Raw genomic sequence first — 15,547 nt, 5'->3', positions numbered from 1 at the left:
GTGCTGTGAAACAGCCTCCTCCCCCGGGATCACCTTTGTGTCTCGGAGGTGCCCCCTATCTCGCCTACGCACCATCAGGTAGTCAACGGTTGTCGTCGACCCACCTGACGTGTATGTAACAAGCTTATTATCCTCTTTCTGGAACTGAGTATTACAAATCAACAAATCAGCTCCATCAGCAAACTCCAAAATCCTTTCACCTTCTCCATTTCTCACACCATATCCGTAACCCCCATGAACTCCGTCAAAACCATCCATACTCCTTCCCACATGTCCATTTAGGTCTCCTCCTACCACAACAACTTCCTCATCTTTCACGTTTTCCATCAGCTTCTCTATCGCACACCAGAACGTGTCCTTTTCTTCATCGCTTCGACCAACCTGCGGAGCATATCCCGAGATGACATTCACCAAGAGCTTTCCAATCATCATTTTCACCATCATCAACCTATCACTCACTCTAGTCACACTCACCACACTGTCTACAAACTCCTCAGAAAACAGGACACCAACACCATTCACGCCCTCCGGGCAGCCTTGCCACACAAACTTGTATTTCTGTCCCTGCCTACCCTTCACCATTCTCACACCACTTCCCTTCCATCTCGTCTCTTGCACACAACATATGTCCACTCTTCTTCTGACCAATACTTCCACCACTTCTCCTGATCTCCCTGTCATTGTCCCTACATTCCATGTCCCAAACCTCAGAAACCGATCTCCACTTCGGGCTGTACCCTGCCCATATGTAGTTGTAATTGTCATGGTTCCCTTTTTTTTTTTGAGGCAATGTTTTTATGGCCGGATGCCCTTCCTGACGCCAACCCTCTTAGTCGTCTCTTACGACACGCAGGGATACGGTGTACCTATTCTTATCCAGGGTACACACCGGGAAACGTTTAAAACATGGAAATTCTGGGGAGTGGGGGGTGGGGGGGGGGGGGGTGGTGTCAAGGGAAAGATAAAATGAAAATAAACCCCTTCATCCGGCACTTAGCTTGGCTTCCCAAAGAGTACTTTCAGGAGCTTGGCGGCTGTTGAAACTGGGGTAGCCACTCATGCGGGAAGTGGTCCAAAATGGCGGTGTAGAACGCCGCGCGTCTCGTGTGGGGAAATGTGGTATCTGTCCGTCGTCTTGTCCACCGTCCACACACGGCTCCAAGCTCCGGCGCGAGGAAGCCCTCCGTCCACCCGCATGCTTCGCCAGGCCAGGCACCTCCTCCCTCTCCTCGTGTTCTTATCTCTCAATATCACCAAGGGTCCAGGACGCTCCTTCGCAGGCAAAACCTCCCAATACTCCGCCAGATGCCTGCCCAAGTGTCTGAACCCGCGGTTCCTCTCGGACCCGCGCAGTCAATAACGCGCCCAAACCATTTCAAACGAGATCAGCATAAAGTGCGCCATCAGCATAAAGTGAGAAAAGCATGAAATTTCTAACATCGTTAGTGCATACCATAAGGTTTATTTTCAGATGTGGAGTGAAGTCAGATTTGACCTTTGAGGACCATGAGAGGTCAAATCCAAAATGGCCGCCAGTCCACCAGGTCTAATGTTCAAACGCGCTTAATTTTGGAACCAAACAGTGTCGAAAAACATTTTAGGTGTCATTTCCAACTAAATTGGGGATGCCCATTCATTTGGTGATACTTTTGAGATCGTCAGAACTCAAGGACATGCATTTAGGTCAGCGTCAAGGTCAAATTACGCTAAACATCTACAGTGCATTCAGAAAGTATTCAGACCCCTTCACTTTTTTCACATTTTGTTATGTTGCAGCCTTATGCTGAAATCGTTTACATTCATTTTTTCCCTCATCAATCTACACTCAATACCCCAAAATGACAAAGAGAAAACAGGATTTTAGAGGGTTTTGCAAATTTATTAAAAACAAAAAACGGAAATATCACATTTACGTAAGTATTCAGACCCTTTGCTATGACACTTGAAATTTAGCTCAGGTGCCTCCCATTTCTCTTGATCATCTTTGAGATGTTTCGACACCTTGATTGGAGTCCACCTGTGGTAAATTCAATTGATTGGACATGATTTGGAAAGGCACACACCTGTCTATATAAGGTCTCACAGCTGACAATGCATATCAGAGCAAAAGCTAAGCCATGAGTTCGAAGGAACTGCCTGCAGAGCTCAGAGACATGATTGTGTCGAGGCACAGATCTGGGGAAGCCTACAAAAAAAATTCTGCTGCATTGAAGGTTCCCAAGAGCACAGTGGCCTCCATAATTCTTAAATGGAAGAAGTTTGGAACAACCAGGACTCTTCCTAGAACTGGCTGCCCGGCCAAACTGAGCAATCGGGGGAGAAGGGCCTTGGTAATAGAGGTGACCAAGAACCCGATGGTCACCCTGGCTGAGCTCCAGAGATCCTATGTGGAAATGGGAGAAACTTCCAGAAGGACAACCATCACTGCAACACTCCACCGATCTGGGCTTTATGGCAGAGTGGCCAGACGGAAGCCTCTCCTCAGTGAAAGACACATGAAAGCCGCTTGGAGTTTGCAAAAAAACACATAAAGGACTCTCGGACTGTGAGAAACAAGATTCTGTGGTCTGATGAAACAAAGATTGAACTGTTTGGCTTTCGTCTGGCCACTCTGCCATAAAGCCCAGATCGGTGGTGTGTTGCAGTGATGGTTGTCCTTCTGGAAGTTTCTCCCATCTCCACACAGGATCTCTGGAGCTCAGCCAGAGTGACCATCGGGTTCTTGGTCACCTCTATTACCAAGGCCCTTCTCCCCCGATTACTCAGTTTGGCCGGGCGGCCAGTTCTAGAAAGAGTCCTGGTTGTTCCAAACTTCTCCCATTTAAGAATTATGGAGGCCACTGTGCTCTTGGGAACATTCAATGCAGCAGAGATTTTTTTGTAGGCTTTCCCAGATCTGTGCCTCAACACAATCCTGTCTCTGAGCTCTGCAGGCAGTTCCTTCGACCTCATGGCTTAGTTTTTGCTCTGATATGCATTGTCAGCTGTGAGACCTTATATAGACAGGTGTGTGCCTTTCCAAATAATGTCCCATCAATTGAATTTACCACAGGTGGACTCTAATCAAGGTGTAGAAACATCTCAAAGATGATCAAGAGAAATGGGAGGGACCTGACCTAAATCACAAGTGTCATAGCAAAGGGTCTGAATACTTTTTTTTTTTCTTTTTTTTTGTATACTGAATCGAGGCTCGTGAAAGAGCTAACATTTACTTCACAAACAAATCAACCAGACAAACAAAATATATAAAAAGAGGGAGCGGGAGACAAGATGGGGAGAGAAGGGGAAGCACACAAACACAACATTTGAGAGCAGGGAGATGTGTGGGAGGGAGAGGGCTTGGGGGGGGGGGGGGGCGTGGGAAGGGTTGAAGTATAAAAGACAAGGACACCAAGGACTTCCAGGACAGAAGTTGGTATTTAAAAAAAGTGGAATTGGGGTGAAATTAGCGGGGGTAAAAAAGATCAAGGTTTTGGATGGGGGAAGATAAGAGATGGTGGTGAACAGCTGTTTTAAAGACCTGGAGGGTGGAGTGGGATTGAAGAGAGTGAGGGAGTTTGTTCCAGAGGCGGGAGAAAAGAGGATTGAAGAAGTGAAGGTGAGCAGAGAGTCTTGATTTTGGCAGTTTAACCATAAGAGGGTTGCAGGCAGATCTTGTGCAACCTGTAGGAATATTTGCAGGACAGAGCCCAGAGAGCGCTGGGGGGGCAAGGCCAGAGAGGAGTCGGTAGAAGACGGAAAGACCACCAACCTGCCTGCGGTGAGTGAGTGAGAGGCCCTTGGAGTTAGCTTCATCGCGGGAGATTCCAATGATTCTGAACGCTTTGGTTTCAACAGCGTGAAGACGAGCTAGGTGTGAGGCAGGAGCACCAGCCCAGATGGGAGAGCAGTATTCCATTGAGCTGCGGATGAAAGCTTTGTATGTGGTGAGGAGCTCAGGTGTGCCAAGGAAGGACTTCGCACGACGGAGGATGCCCAGTCGGCGACTGGCTTTGGAGGCCAGATTTGAAATGTGGTTTTCCCAGGAAAGATCATGGCAGATAGTGAGACCCAAAAGCTTGAGTGACAGAACTTCTTGGAGAGGATTATTCAGAAAGTGGATGGGAGGGTTGTCCAGTCGGTCTTTTCGGAGAGACATCGTAAGAGTGTGAGATTTGTCAGGATTGAAAGACATGTTCCACTTGTTTTCCCAGTCTGTGATTTTGTCCAGGTCTGCAGAGCGTGAGGAGGCTGCAGACTGCCGATCTGAGGGATGAGGAATGGAGCGACAGAGAGTAGAGTCATCAGCAAAGAGATAGAGAGGATTTTCAAGAGAGTCAGAGAGATCATTTATGAAGACAAATATGATATTTATTTATTTATGAATAATATAAATATTTATGAAGACAAATTTATGAAGATCATTCATTTACTTATATGTAAATGTGATATTTCAGTTTTTTTCTTTTTAATAAATTTGCAAAACTTTCTAATATCCTGTTTTCTCTTTGTCATTATGGGGTATTGAGTGTAGATTGATGAGGGAAAAAATGAATTTAAACGATTTCAGCATAAGGCTGCAACATAACAAAATGTGAAAAAAGTGAAGGGGTCTGAATACTTTCTGAATGCACTGTATTTTTATGATACTGCAGTTGGAACTGCTATTGGAAAAAGTTCATTTGAGCTTTTAAAACTTAATTTTTTTCAGGTACAGGGACAGGTACAGAACACCCAAAGACCAGAAATGATGAAAAAAAGTGTTTACACTGCAAGGAATGATGCAATAACCTTTGAAAAAATAACTGTAGTTAACCATGTATGTCCACCAAAGCTTACATTAAATCAAGTGCAATGATGAAAATTGGTAATGATCAAAATCTAACAGTCTCCAGAACAGAAGCACAGTGCAGTGCACTTGAATGTAGCTTTGGCACTTGCAGCGTCCAGTGCACCCTTTCTTGCAGCCACAGTCGATCAATTCATGGCACGATTTTGATGCTTCAGGGAGAGTGGTCCAAAGGGGCTGCCACCCAGTTGTCTCCTTTGTCCAGCCCCAGTCAGATGGGTCTGGCATCTCTGGATCCATGACCAATGCCTGGTTCCAACAGTTGGCCTGGTAGCAAGTGTGCTTGATGTGCTGCTTGAGTGCTGCCTGGGTTGGAGGAATGTTCTCTAGAGTTCTACACTTCTGTGTGAAGAGCTGTTTCCTGGCATCATTCATTTCCGTGCTCTCACTGGTTCGGTCGTACATCAGCACCACAAATCGCTCCAGCAGTAACATTGAGCCTTCACTGACCTCACTTGGCATGCCTAGGAGTTCATTGAAAGCATCATTCACCTCTAAGAAAGACTTCCAAGTTTCCCAGGCAGTCTTCTTTCCTCTGCCAGCGAATGCAGAATGCATTTTACATCTAAGGTTTATATTCAGATCTGGCGATCTCAAAAGTATCACCAAATGAATGGGCATCCCCAATTTAGTTGGAAATGACACCTATAATGTTTTTCTGCACTATTTGGTTCCAAAATTAAACGCGTTTGAACATTCGACCAGGTGGACTGGCGGCCATTTTGGATTTGACGTCTGACGGCCCTCGGAGGTCAAATCTGACTTCCCTCCACATCTGAAAATAAACCTTATGGTATATATACTAACTATATTCGAAATTTCATGCTTTTCTCATAAAATGCACAAATACTCATCTCATAAAATAAACATTGTTATCCGCTGTACTACATGTACATCACTACATGTCACATCGTTCTGACCTCAAAGCAAAACGTTAACGTACATACGGACGGACATTACGGCCCATTTTATAAGATCAACTCTTCGACATGGAGATCGAGGTGACCGGATAAAATACTAGTAATGTACCTCAGATCTGTGCTATGCGCGGGTCGCGCGCGGTCACGACCCCTCTTCAGTCACGGTGTTCCTGCAAAAGCGAACCACGTGATCACGAAGCTTGTCTAGTAGCGGCTTCTCGGCGGCAGATTCGCTACGTCTTGGCGTCACAGAGAACGGGTGTCGTTGCATATCACGATGATATGACTAGTGAGCTTGAGAGCCAATGGAAGGCAGAGAGGGAAGAGGAAGAAAAGATCGTTTGGGTCGTTGGGAGGAGACCGGTTGGTGAGTGAGCGTCGTGCTGTGAGTGTGAGGAAGACTTTCGTTGGTGAATGGCGCCTCAATGCCAATGGTTGATGGTTACTTCTGCGAAATCACTTGGTGTTGGCCTAATGGTTAGGGCGGTGAGCTTGGGATCCTAATGTCCTGAGTTCTGAATCCCGTTGAATTGACGCCAGATGGGATTGACTCAGCCTGCTCATCCTTCCGAGGTCGGCAAAATGAGCACCAGATAACTGGTTATGGAGAGCCATTGCATCGGCGGCAGATCAGAAAAATGATGCAACCAGCAGCCAGGTAGCGGCAGATCAGAAAAATGATGCAACCAGCAGCCGGATAGTGGCAGATCAGAAAAATGATGCAACCAGCAGCCGGGTAGCGGCAGATCAGAAAAATGATGCAACCAGCAGCCGGGTGGCTTCACACGAACCACCCATACCACCATTTCAGCGAAGAATGAATATTATTTGAAGCATTCGTTTTACGATATTTCCTCCGAATTTACTATTCGCTCTGAACATGCATAATGTTGAATTTGTACACAGTAATCTCTCGATTTACGAACACCTTGTGTTCCTGAAAAGTCGTTTGTCAATCGGGAGTGATTTTTCCTCAGATATAATGGCGAGGGGGTGGGGGATGCATCCCCCAACAAATTCCCCCCATTACAGAGCTTTGTGGTGCTGCGCACACACGACTCGATTGCCAGAGAGGTAGGCCACAACGCGTTGGTATAACAAAGAGTCTTTATTCAAAGCTCGTACTTCAGGCTTCAGCACTGGGCGGGCTCGAACTTAGAGCCCGCATATATATGCCGAGGCCACGCCTAGTCCCCGGGCGTGGCCGATCGGTCGAAAGGCGGGGCAAGTGCTTTCGTTCCCCGCCTGGACGCTCGCGCCACCCACTGGTGCGCGGAATTATTGCCCCTTGTGCCCGCCACACGCGCCCCCCCAGAATTCCCGCGCACCTGAAGGGTGAGTTTGCGGGGAAGCCGGATGACCCGGCCGAAACGCCCCCTGGCGATGGGTGCTGGGCTGGGGGGTAGCGGGGCTGGGGGGTGCCGGGGGTCCGACCACCGGGGGGCGGCCTCGACGCGGAGGCAGAGCTGCTTGCGGGGGGTGGTCCGGATCGAGGTGGGCCGGCTTGAGGCGGTCCACGGAGATGCGATCCCCGGCACCGCCGATGTTGATGGTGAAAAATTTGTCCCCGGTCTCCAGCACACGGAAGGGCCCGTCTTACGGGGGCCGTAGCGGTGCCCGGTTGGCGTCGTGCCGGACGAAGACGTACTTTGCCGTGCGAAGCTCCGGGGCGACGTGGGAAGGCGGGCAACCGTGGTGTGCCGTCGGCACCGGGGCGAACCTCCGGGCGGTCTCCTGAAGGGCGGAGCGCTGTTGCGCCACGGACCAAGGAGCCATGAAGTCGGGGATAAATTCACCCGGTACCCGCAGTGGTTGCCCAAAGACCAGCTCCGCCGAGGACGCGCGCAGGTCGTCCTTGGGCGCCGTCCTGAGGCCCAGCAGGACCCAGGGGAGTCTGTCAACCCAGCCGCCGTCGCGGAGGCTGGCCCGGAGCGTGGCCTTCATTGAGCGATGAAAGCGCTCGCACAGGCCATTGGCCTCGGGGTGGTAGGCTGTGGTGCGGTGTAGTTTTACCCCGAGCCCTTGCGCCACCGCGGCCCAGAGCTCCGAGGTGAACTGGGGGCCGCGGTCGGACGAGATGTCCGAGGGGGCACCGAACCGGGCAACCCAAGTGGCGATGAAGGCTTGCGCCACATCAGCCGCAGACGTCGCCGCCAATGGGACGGCCTCCGGCCACCATGTGGTGCGGCCCACCATGGTGAGGAGGTGGGTGAACCCCCGCGAGGGGGGCAGAGGTCCCACCAAGTCGACGTGCACGTAGTCGAACCGACGCTCGGGCACCGCAAACGGGGCTAACGGGGCCTGGGTGTGGCGGTGGACCTTTGCGCGCTGGCACGCGAGGCATGTCCTGGCCCAGTCGCGGACGTCCTTCCGGAGGCCATGCCAGACGAACTTCGCCGCGACGAGCTTCTGGGATGCCTTTGTGCCCGGGTGGGACAGGCCGTGGATGGCGTCAAAACCTGGGCGCCGCCAGCCAGCGGGCACGATGTGACGAGGCCGGCCGAGGGAGACGTCGCATAGGAGGGCCGCGCCTGCGGCGTCGAACGGCACCTCGGTGACGCGGAGGCCCATGACGGCGGTCCGCAAGGCCTGGATGCCGGGGTCAGCGGTCTGGTCCTCCGCCATCCGGGTATAGTCGACCCCGAGGTGGACCGCGTGCACAACGGACCAGGAAAGGCAATCCGCCACCGGGTTGTCTTTACCCACCACGTGACGGATGTCCGTCGTGTACTCGGACACGGCAGAGAGGTGACGCTGCTGCCGTGCCGACCATGGCTCGGCGACCTTGGCCATCGCGAACACAAGGGGCTTGTGGTCGACGAAAGCCGTGAACGGGCGTCCCTCCAGTAGATGGCGGAAGTGTCGGACCGCCAGGTGGAGCCCGAGCAGCTCACGGTCGAAGGTGCTATAGCGGCGTTCGTGCGGGGGGAAGCTGCCGGCTAAAAAACGCCAGCGGTTGCCAAGCACCACACACCCACTGCTCGTGCACCGCGCCCACTGCGTAGTCTGACGCGTCGGTGGTGAGGGCGATCGGTGCATCGGGCGCCGGGTGCACCAGCATGGTGGCGTCGGCCAGGGCCAGCTTTGCGCCCGCAAACGCCGCGGCCATCGGCTCCGACCAGGCGATGTCACCTTTGCCCGGCTTGCCCCGGAGGGCCTCGTGCAAGGGGCGGAGGAGCTGGGCAACGTGGGGCACGAAGCGGTGGTAAAAATTTACCATGCCCAGGAACTCCTGGAGCCCCTTGATCGTGCAGGGCCGTGGGAAATCCCTGACCGCCTCCACCTTGGCCGGTAAAGGGACCGCCCCGTGCCTGGTGATGCGGTGCCCCAAGAAGTCGATGGTGGCGACGCCGAAACGGCACTTGGCGGGGTTGATGACTAGGCCATTCTGGCCCAGGCGTTCGAAGAGCGTGCGGAGGTTTAGCAGGTGCTCCTCCCGGGACGCGCTCGTGACCAGGATGTCATCCAGGTAGACAAAGAGGAAAGGTAAGTCGCGCAAGACGCTGTCCATAAGCTGTTGGAACGCCTGGGCCGCATTCTTCAACCCGAAAGGCATTCTCAGGAACTTGAAGAGGCCGAAAGGGGTGATGACGGCCGTCTTCGGGACATCGTCCGGTTGGACGGGGACCTGGTGGTAGCCCCGGATGAGGTCCACCTTGGAAAACACGGTCGTGTTTGCCAACCGGGCGGAAAAGTCCTGGATATGCGGGACCGGGTAGCGGTCGGGGGGTGGTGGCATCATTGAGCCAGCGGTAGTCCCCGCACGGCCGCCATCCTCCGCCGGGCTTCGGCACAATGTGCAGAAGAGAAGCCCAAGCGCTGTTGGAGCGCCGTACGATCCCCAGCCGCTCCAGCGTGGCGAAATCCGCTTTCTCCACGGTGAGCTTCGTGGGTTCGAGTCGGCGTGCCCGGGCATAGACCGGCGGCCCGACCGTGGGTATATGGTGCTCCACCCCGTGTTTAACGGCTACTGCTGAGAAGGTGGGCCGCGTGAGGGCCGGGAAACTGGCGAGGAGGTGGGTAAAGTCGTCCGTTGCCGGAAGCGTGCAAACTAAACTCGCCGGGACGGAACCTTCCAGCAAGCCGCTTGGCAAGCCGCTCAGCGAACAAGCGAACAAGCTGAAGGTTTCGGCCTGGACGAGCCGTCTGCGCTTCACGTCGACCAACAGCCCATTCGCGCATAGGAAGTCCGCACCGAGCAGTGCCATTGGTGCCACGCTGGCGGTCACGAACGACCATTGAAAGCGCTGCCCTCCGAACCGCAGTGAGAGGCAATGCTTCCCGAATGTGCGGATGGGTGTACCGTGGCGGCAAGTAAAGCGGGGCCCCGGCCCGCGGTTTGCTTGTCGGACGTGGAGGCGGGGAGGATGCTTACCTGCGCTCCTGTGTCGCAAAGAAAACGGCGCCCGGACAAGGTGTCCGTGATGAACAGGAGGCTGCCGGAATGGCCGACGCTCAGGGCCGCTAATGAGCGCCGGCCCGGTCGTTTCCCGACCTGTCAAAAGAGCACGGCGGGCGACACGTTTTAGCCTTGCGGCCGAACCTGGCGTGGTAGTAGCACCAGGTTTGCGGCGGCCGTGGCGGCGGCGGTGGTGGGCGGGGCGCAGCAGCGGCCATGAGGGAAGCCGGGGGCGCTGTAGCCTCTGCCCCGGGATCCACGACGGCAGCACCGTAAACCGACCGCGTGTCGCAGGCCGCAAAAAACTTGTCGGCCTCTACGGCCAGGGCGTGGGGTTCCTTTATTTTGGAACCGGCCAGCGCGAGGCGTACCTGTAGAGGTAGCTGGCGTAGGAAAAGCGCCCGGAATAAGAAATCCGGGGGCTGGTCTCCAAGCAGCGACAGCATAAAAGCCATCCGCACGGATGGTCGCGTGTCGCCGAGTTCGGGAAGGTCCAGGAGGCGGTCGGCCCGTTCGATCTCCATGAGCCCGAACGTGGCGATGAGGAGACGTTTGAGTGCATCATACTTGTTGTCGCCCGGCGGGCGCCGAAGGATGGACACGACTCGGGCGGCAGTGCCGGGCCCGAGGGCTGCGACCACGTGGTAGTACCGGGTCTCGTCCGCCGTTATGCATCGGAGCTGAAATTGAGCTTCGGCCTGCACAAACCAAACGTCGGCTTGTGCTTCCCAAAACTCCGGGAGTTTAACTGCGACGGCGTTGGTAGCCATGGCGCGTTCGGTGGTCAGCAACGGCTGAACCAATCAGGGTCACCAGTGTGGTGCTGCGCACACACGACTCGATTGCCAGAGAGGTAGGCCACGACGCGTTGGTATAACAAAGAGTCTTTATTCAAAGCTCGTACTTCAGCACTGGGCGGGCTCGAGCTTAGAGCCCGCATATATGTGCCGAGGCCACGCCTTGTCCCCGGGCGTGGCCGATCGGTCGAAAGGCGGGGCATGTGCTTTCTTTCCCCGCCTGGACGCTCGCGCCACCCACTGGTGCGCGGAATTATTGCCCCTTGTGCCCGCCACAGCTTTGTGTTTTCTGATTCGCACCACACCGGAAGTTGTCACTGATTGGGCACATTGTGATTGACAAGATATTAAATACAATGATGGTTTAACGTTCAGGACATGCCATGTATCGATGGCTCGCATCGTGACAATGACACAGTGACAGGAGTATCGTTTTTACTGCCCTTGTGTTATACTTGTAGTGAGTTACTCATAGTTATAGTGTTATACTTACAGTGAGTGAGTGCACCCTTACTAACAATTTTACTCATTTCATGTACCGCACTCTGCATAACTTTGGTGCTGCCGAAGCTGTTTCTCGGGAGGGGTTATATTGGGTGCTTTGCCATTTCCTTGCACGTTGTTTGTCGTGCTCACTTATTAAATACTGAATGTCAAGCAACGACGCAGCACGTACCGTTTTAAAAAGTGTTTGATAAAACTCAACCGGCTTTTGAACCGCCGACCTCCATGCTCAAACCATCACGCCACAGCATGTCTGCTCTCACTAACAATACATTACTGATTACAATTAAATTATTACCGGACGGACACACACACACACACACACACACACACACACACACACACACACACACACACACACACACACACACACCTTACATTGCACAAACATAACCCAGCACATCCATTTTACTTCCCATAAAATAGTTTTTTTTTTTAAATTTGAATAACGTCTGTCACTTTAACGGATTTCGCACGTGTTTTACTGCGTTCCCTAGCAACCAATGAATGGCTATTTACTGTGAATATATATATATATATATATATATATATATATATATATATATATATATATATATATATAGTAACGAATTTGAGAAAGTGTAAAGAATGTGAGAATTATGGTGTTGTTGTGTGGAAATGTCACCCTCCGTAATGTAAAGAAAGGTCGAAGCTCGTCCTCTTAGTTAATTCCATAAACCGACATGCAGGGCACCATATATCCTTTTAAATAGTTAGTCCCTTATTCTATGTAGTTTAAGGCTGTGTTTCCCAATAGTTTGACTCTTCATTGCACCGAATTAAATAAGAGTAGGTCCCATCTGCAAAGTGTCAGGTTTGGATGGTTTTCTCCGCAAATGGACTCCATTGAGCATGCGGTCGGTTGGAAGAAGAAAGGCGGGTCTCCACCTCGTCATAGAGGGGAGGAGTGAGTTGGCCCCGCTCATCCAACCCAGAACGAGGGGTTTGGCTTGAGAGGGCGGAGAGAGAACGCTTGGGGGAGGTTCGCAAAGGTTCAAGGGTGGGGCTTATATAACCCGCGGGAGACGCCCACACAAAAGAGATGTGCTGGAGATGAGCAGGTGTGTCCAAGCCGCCGTGATACGTGCCGCGCTGCAGGAAATACGGACCGAGGCAACGCAAGGAGCGCGCGACGCAGCAGTGCGGAGAAAGGAACTTCGCCCGCACAGTTTGGGAACTCCCGCGGCTCGGCTTCTTGACGGCGGTGCCTTCTGGCCCGACCGTGCCCAGTCCCCGCTGAACCTTCCTTGCCTCTCAAAGCCATCCATCTCCAAGCCATTCATTCCTGCCTGCATTTCCCCGTGTAAGTGTGAATGTTCGTCTGTCTTTCACGTTGTCCTGGGGTTTATTAATTAAGCTTGTATGGGTAAGCTAATGATTTCACTGTGTCTCCTGCTCCTTCAATTTCCCTGTATATAACCTTGACTGCTCTTTTTGCTTTCGCTTGTGTAAATAATTAATAAATCCTGTTATTCCTCCGTACTTCTTCTTCTTCATTCTCGTTCGGTCACTTTAGTGGTTTCAATATTGAGTGTACGTGGCGCGATTCGGCCAACGTTCAGGATCGGGTTTAGTGAAGGATAATGACTCGAACTTCGGGTTGCTAAAAACCACTCGGCAACTAGACCATCCAAACCGGGGTTCGAGCGGTACTTGTCTACCTCGTCTGCGGAGGGACGGATAAAGGTATTCGGGATAAACCCTGGACCAATAACCCTGATCCGTTCCATCCCGCAGGATAGCGTTACAAGTGCCAGGAGCGGCGACGGCCAGGTAACGGACAAGGGGTTAACCACCCCTTGCTAAGAGGGAAGAGCCGTACCGTAACAATTGGTGTCAGGAGTGGGATTCGAACCTGGGACTAAATTTATTTAGCCCAAATTTTGGACACCAATTGTACTATTGGCCGTAACAATTGGTGTCTGGGAGTGAGATTCGAGGCCCGAACCAAATTTTTTATAACATCAAAAAAACATTTGGTCGAAATTACGAGCGGCCGAAATTTTGTTTAACATCCCAAATTGAGTCGTGCCATGGACAATCAAGGCGATCGGATGCAGGTGGGTGAGTGAGAAGGGGGGGTAGAATCTACCCAGGAGCCCGGGAAAATGTATGTGGGAGAGGAGGAGAACAATGGCAATGTGGTTGAGGAGGTATCAGGCGCACAAAATGGCGCCCTCGCGCACGTGGTTGCAGAGGCACAAAATGGCGGTGCTGCGGCAGCCGAGTCCGCAGCACTGGGGAAATTGGACCTCTTCGCGGCGCAGATGATGGGGTATATGAAAAAAATGGCTGAAAAATCCAGCAGGGAAATGGAACAAATGTTGGGAAATAAATTTGAGGGGTTAGACAATAATTTTAAGGGGTTGGACAATAAATTTGAGGGTTTAGACAAGAAATTTGAGGGGTTAGACAATAATTTTAAAGGGTTAGACAACGGGATAAAAGAGGTGAAGAATGGGTTAACGGGGTTGGAAAATAGAATGGCTGCCCAGGAGAACCAGATGGAAGGAATGAAGAATGGGTTAGGGGGGCTAGAAGATAAGATGGAAGGCAAATTGCAGGAGATAGGGGAGCAATCCGCCCGGGAAATCAAACTGATGGGGAACCAGATAGAGGAGGTGAAAATCGGGTTGGAAGGTAAACTGGATGCTCAGAGGGATGAATTGGAACAGATGAGGGCGGCATCTACTAAAGAAATGGGAGAAATGGGAGAAATGGGGGAGGAGATAAGACGAGGTGTAAGCGAGGAGGTCTCGGGGGTACGCGAGGAGGTAAAGCGAGGTGAGAAGCGTATGGAGAAAGAGGTGAGAAATAGTACGGCTAGGTTACAAGGGGGCATAGAGGAGTTGACGCAGGAGGTGGAACAGCTAACGGTGGGACAAAAAGAACTAGTGGAGCAGGTGGAAAAGAACACTGTGGTACTAGGAGGGTTAAAGGCGGCACAAAACGAAATCAAAAATGACTTGATAGCGACAAAGAGGGAATGTCAGATGGTACGTGAGGGGTTGACAAAGAGGTTGGACGAGATGACGGAGGCAATGGAGACGAAGGACCGGGAGGTGAGGACGCATATAGAAACGGTCAAGGTGGCATTAGAGGAAGAAATCGAGGAGACGCACCGGGAAATAAAAGAGGTGAAGCAAAAGTTAGGGGAAGTGGAAGAGGGGTGAGTGAAATTAAGAAGCGACGGAGGGAAACTAAGAGGGAGATAAAGGAGGAGGTGATGGAATATGTACAAGGTCGGTGCTCAAATCGTGATGGTGTGCTCACCAACCAAATAAAGAGTTTGCAGGTGGCGAAGGAGGTGCGACGACGAGGTGCCAAGGTAAGTGGCGATATACACGGAAATGTATATGGTGTGAGGGAAGATTCAGTCGGCTTGGGGGTTGGTTTGTACCCGGGTGTTCGTGAGAGGCCGCTGGTAAAGTGTGCGACAGGTGCAGAGTGTGAAAGAGGAGGTGTGCGAGAATGTCCGACTCTGGGGTGTGTGAGGAAAAAGTGCGCGCCGAGGAGTGAGTGTGCTGTCGAGAGTGAGTTGGTCGTAGCGCGTGTGCGGGGGGGCACATGGAAGCGCGGGATGGGGAGTGTTACAGAGGATGTAACGAGAGAGTGCACACCTGTGGTGAGTGTTACAGAGGGTGTAACGGGAGAGTGTGCGCAAGAGGATGCGCTGGAGATGAGCAGGTGTGTCCAAGCCGCCGTGATACGTGCCGCGCTGCAGGAAATACGGACCGAGGCAACGCAAACAGCGTTGTGCGGAGTGCGGAGAAAGGAACTTCGCCTGCGCAGTTTGGGACCGCGGGAGTTCACACGATCGCGGCTCGGCTTCTTGACGGCGGTGCCTTCTGGCCCGACCGTGCCCAGTCCCCGCTGAACCTTCCTTGCCTCTCAAAGCCATCCATCTCCAAGCCATTCATTCCTGCCTGCATTCCCCCGTGTAAGTGTGAATGTTCGTCTGTCTTTCACGTTGTCCTGGGGTATTAATTAAGCTTGTATAGGTAAGCTAATGATTTCACTGTGTCTCCTGCTCCTTCCATTTCCCTGTATATAACCTTGACTGCTCTTTTTGCTTTGG

The sequence above is a fragment of the Myxine glutinosa genome, chromosome 9 (assembly GCF_964187855.1).
Source record: "Myxine glutinosa chromosome 9, kmMyxGlut1.1, whole genome shotgun sequence".
Lineage (NCBI taxonomy): Eukaryota > Metazoa > Chordata > Myxini > Myxiniformes > Myxinidae > Myxine > Myxine glutinosa.
This window is presented reverse-complemented; position numbering follows the sequence as displayed.